Here is a 5,531-nt window from a genome sequence, read left to right on the forward strand (position 1 = left end):
AACGCCACCCCACTACCAGTAGGGGAAGCATGAGAGACTTGTGATGTAAAACCAGGGGGAGCATAGAAAGTTGCAACATGCACCTCTTGAAGGAGAGCTACGTCAATGTCTGTGGCATACAGCATGTCATGCAGTAAAGCCAGTATGTGGCCATTGCCAGAAGGACAGGCGATTCAAACACGAGAGGAGCACAGGGAACTCCCAGTTAGGCCCCTATGGAAGGGCACATCATTATGATGGGGAGAGACCAAAGGGGTTCCATCGTACTGCACACCTCCAGGATGTCCATCCTCAGCGTCGATGTCGGCCGCCCAGGAGACAGACATGTCACTGAGACGTTTCACAGGAACTTTATCAAAGGTGCACCCACAGGTAGCGTTAGACACAGAAAGGGTGGCAACCACATCAGACACAGGCGGGGAAAGGTCGGTGTCCGGAGGTTGTAATGGTACTTGAATTACGTAACCATTACGGCACCTCACCTCAACCTCTCGATGCCAGCAATATTCTACTGTGTTTCGGTAAAATAGTTAACATATTTCTGTGACAACATTCAGATGATATGTATACAGGGTGTTACAAAAAGGTACGGCCAAACTTTCAGGAAACATTCCTCACACACAAAGAAAGAAAATATGTTATGTGGACATGTGTCCGGAAACGCTTACTTTCCATGTTAGAGCTCATTTTATTACTTCTCTTCAAATCACATTAATCATGGAATGGAAACACACAGCAATAGAACATTTGCGCTGAAATGAGGATTGACACATTGTTGGATGAACCATTCGCGGAAGTGTACCCGTGGAGGCCAATCAGCTGCTGATAGTGCCTGCACACGCTGTACATGGTACGGAAACAACTGGTTCTCCCGTAGCACTCTCCATACAGTGACGTGGTCAACGTTACCTTGTACAGCAGCAACATCTCTGACGCTCACATTAGGGTTATCGTCAACTGCACGAAGAATTGCCTCGTCCATTGCAGGTGTCCTCGTCGTTCTAGGTCTTCCCCAGTCGCGAGTCATAGGATGGAATGTCCCGTGCTCCCTAAGACGCCGATCAATTGCTTCGAACGTCTTCCTGTCGGGACACCTTCGTTCCGGAAATCTGTCTCGATACAAACGTACCGCACCATAGCTATTGGCCTGTGCTAATCCATACATCAAATGGGCATCTGCCAACTCCGCATTTGTAAACATTGCACTGACTGCAAAACCACGTTTGTGATGAACACTAACCCGTTGATGCTACGTACTGATGTGCTTGATGCTAGTACTGTAGAGCAATGAGTCGCATATCAACACAAGCACCGAAGTCAGCATTACCTTCCTTCAATTGGGCCAACTGGCGGTGAATCGAGGAGGTACAGTACATACTGACGAAACTAAAATGAGCTCTAACATGGAAATTAGGTGTGAGGAATGTTTCCTGAAAGTTTGGCCGTACCTTTTCGTAATACCCTGTATATTGCAGTGATATTATTCTTATGTGTGTTCTTTGTTTTGTCACTATGATCTTTGACGTACTTGAAACTCTGATTTTTGGGCGCGTAAGCTGTTATTAGAGAGCCGGCCGGGGTAGCCGAGAGGTTCTAGGCGCTACAGTCGCAGGTTAGAATTCTGTGTCGGGCATGGATGTGTGTGATGTCTTTAGGTTAGTTAGGTTTAAGTAGTTCTAAGTTCTAGGGCACTGATGACCTCAGATGTTAAGTCCCATAGTGCTCAGAGCCATTTGAACCTTTTTTTGGTTGTTAGAGAGTCAAGCTTTGGTCGTCACGCTAAAAAGACGCAAATTGTAGTCAGTTTATGAAATGTGAACTTCAACAATGAGGAAGGTATTTTCAGGTATGTTTTATATCGTGAAGCGATGTTTTGGAACGAGTTACGCGATATTGCAACAAAAGTAATACAAAAGAAGTGTAACTTAAATTCGGAGTGCTGATTACTTTTTTACATCACCATTGTGCTAACTTGCAAAAGTTTAATCTTCAAGAATGGTTTATGAAACACATCTATAAAACTTTTGAATATCGCAGAATAACACCTAGGCCTCTTTGCATCCGAGCTTTGAATCGTCACTACCTAGATTTTCGACGATTGAGCCATGAGTTCACAACGAGACCAGCGTGGGAAATACGAAAAGATGAGTGCCTAGTTTATCCATTATTTCAAGAAATGACTTTATTAACTGTGCTCTAATAACACCTGCCACATAATACACTCCTGGAAATGGAAAAAAGAACACATTGACACCGGTGTGTCAGACCCACCATACTTGCTCCGGACACTGCGAGAGGGCTGTACAAGCAATGATCACACGCACGGCACAGCGGACACACCAGGAACCGCGGTGTTGGCCGTCGAATGGCGCTAGCTGCGCAGCATTTGTGCACCGCCGCCGTCAGTGTCAGCCAGTTTGCCGTGGCATACGGAGCTCCATCGCAGTCTTTAACACTGGTAGCATGCCGCGACAGCGTGGACGTGAACCGTATGTGCAGTTGACGGACTTTGAGCGAGGGCGTATAGTGGGCATGCGGGAGGCTGGGTGGACGTACCGCCGAATTGCTCAACACGTGGGGCGTGAGGTCTCCACAGTACATCGATGTTGTCGCCAGTGGTCGGCGGAAGGTGCACGTGCCCGTCGACCTGGGACCGGACCGCAGCGACGCACGGATGCACGCCAAGACCGTAGGATCCTACGCAGTGCCGTAGGGGACCGCACCGCCACTTCCCAGCAAATTAGGGACACTGTTGCTCCTGGGGTATCGGCGAGGACCATTCGCAACCGTCTCCATGAAGCTGGGCTACGGTCCCGCACACCGTTAGGCCGTCTTCCGCTCACGCCCCAACATCGCGCAGCCCGCCTCCAGTGGTGTCGCGACAGGCGTGAATGGAGGGACGAATGGAGACGTGTCGTCTTCAGCGATGAGAGTCGCTTCTGCCTTGGTGCCAATGATGGTCGTATGCGTGTTTGGCGCCGTGCAGGTGAGCGCCACAATCAGGACTGCATACGACCGAGGCACACAGGGCCAACACCCGGATCATGGTGCGGGGAGCGATCTCCTACACTGGCCGTACACCACTGGTGATCGTCGAGGGGACACTGAATAGTGCACGGTACATCCAAACCGTCATCGAACCCATCGTTCTACCATTCCTAGACCGGCAAGGGAACTTGCTGTTCCAACAGGACAATGCACGTCCGCATGTATCCCGTGCCACCCAACGTGCTCTAGAAGGTGTAAGTCAACTACCCTGGCCAGCAAGATCTCCGGATCTGTCCCCCATTGAGCATGTTTGGGACTGGATGAAGCGTCGTCTCACGCGATCTGCACTTCCAGCACGAACGCTGGTCCAACTGAGGTGCCAGGTGGAAATGGCATGGCAAGCCGTTCCACAGGACTACATCCAGCATCTCTACGATCGTCTCCATGGGAGAATAGCAGCCTGCATTGCTGCGAAAGGTGGATATACACTGTACTAGTGCCGACATTGTGCATGCTATGTTGCCTGTGTCTATGTGCCTGTGGTTCTGTCAGTGTGATCATGTGATGTATCTGACCCCAGGAATGTGTCAATAAAGTTTCCCATTCCTGGGACAATGAATTCACGGTGTTCTTATTTCAATTTCCAGGAGTGTATAACTTTGTTGTTGCCCGAAGATGCAATATTTAGCAGTGTGAGCAACACTACAATCGTAACTAATTTTTGACCTTTGTTGTGGTAGGGTTGTTAGAAGGTGGACGCTAACTTGATATGGAGTCAGGGAAAGACGTCATGTCGTCAGGAAGTCAGAGGACAGCGCACTTTCAGTAGCAGGGTCGTCATCCTGTGCAGACTTTCGATGGACACAGTCATCAGAAGTGGTACGGTGTTGCCTCTTCCGTTTCCCCGGCGACCGTTGCTTTCTAATCTGCTGTAACTAACCTGTTACTACGGGTTATTACGTTAAGAGTGGGAATGGAAGTGCTTATTGATTGTGAAGTTAACGTGAGAAGATTAGGGTCGCCACCGACTCAAACCATACAACTAATCAAAGGTTTGGCCGAGTCGGAAAATAAATTAATTTGATCACAGACCAAAAACTCATAAAAATTCGTACGTCGTGATATCATTCATAGGAGATGCGATGTAATTAATAGTATTTCCCGTGCACTGTCCAGGAGAATCAACCGTTTAAAGTAAAATAGTACATGTATGAACACTGTGCAGAAGATCAGCTCCCAGCAACACACCTGAAAATAAGACTTAATCTAAAGCATTTGTTTTAAAATAAAAGGGGAAACTAATCACTGGACCTGTGCGTAAGGAAACGCGTCGGATATGCTAACAGGAAAGCTACGAGGTGAGCGGCTTAGGTGCAAAAACGTGACCTCGGAATGCAAGAGAAAATTGTGTATTAAACCATTTATTCCTAAGATACGGATGTGAGGCATGTACACCATCCCTGATAACATTAATTCCTAAAACATTAAAGAAAAGCATCGATACATACGCCGTTATAATCTACACCTAAAATCATTGGTTTGAATCATTGATACAACTGCTGTTGCCTGATAACTGATCGCAATAACTCGTGAAGCGGTACACGTTTCGCAGTACATCCGCGTGCCCACGTGGTTTGTGGAGACGCAATTTCTAGGTATCGTGGCCAAGTTGCAACAATATCACATCACACAATCATGAACAGTTAACATTCTTTAAAACAAACATGAGACCGGACAGTTAGTCATGACGGTAGCCCAACAAACTCTAATGTTCAACCACGTGGTCGGCTCCCCACGGACGAAAGATACATAAAGGAAGGAAAATTTACGAGAAGGCAAAGCTATTGATATTTAGAAAAATGAAAGCTCATACAGGCACAGCTGAAGGCAAACAGACATTCACATAGAAGCGAGTGATCACTTCTTATCGACACCTTTGTGTGGCGCTCTTCCGGCGGATCCAAGTCTGCTACAGAAATTTACTAAAAGAAAAGTCTGCCAAAGTTTTGCATTCCTTGCTGCGACAAGGCAAAGCAATCTTTTAGAGTTGAAAAACGAGACCAAAAGCTAACAGCTCTCCTCTCGCCAAGTAACAACGCGCCACGCGGTCAGTCTAACTTACCCTTCTTCGACTGGAGCACAGTTGTGGACACTTCCCGCACCGGCGGCAGACTGCTTCCCTTTTAGTTTCCCGTCTCCGGTCATCCTGATTTAGGTTTTCCGTGATTTCCCTAAATCGCTTCAGGCAAATGCCGGGATGGTTCCTTTGAAAGGGCACGGCCGATTTCCTTCCCCATCCTTCCCTCAGCCGAGCTTGCGCTCCACCTCTAATGACTTCGTTGTCGACGGGACGTTAAACACTAATCTCCTCCTCCTCCCTTTTAGTTCTCCAGCCGCTTCCACGCTCCGCCTGGCCCGGAAAACCCAAAGATGCCATTTCCGCCACCAACCTAACGCAGGTGGATTCCTCACCAGTAGCGCAAACCTCTTTGCCTACTTGACCACTACGAGAACTGGCTATTCTGTACAACTGCTGCTGAATC

Source organism: Schistocerca americana, chromosome 10, assembly GCF_021461395.2.
Source record: "Schistocerca americana isolate TAMUIC-IGC-003095 chromosome 10, iqSchAmer2.1, whole genome shotgun sequence".
In the NCBI taxonomy this organism is placed as follows: Eukaryota; Metazoa; Arthropoda; class Insecta; order Orthoptera; family Acrididae; genus Schistocerca; species Schistocerca americana.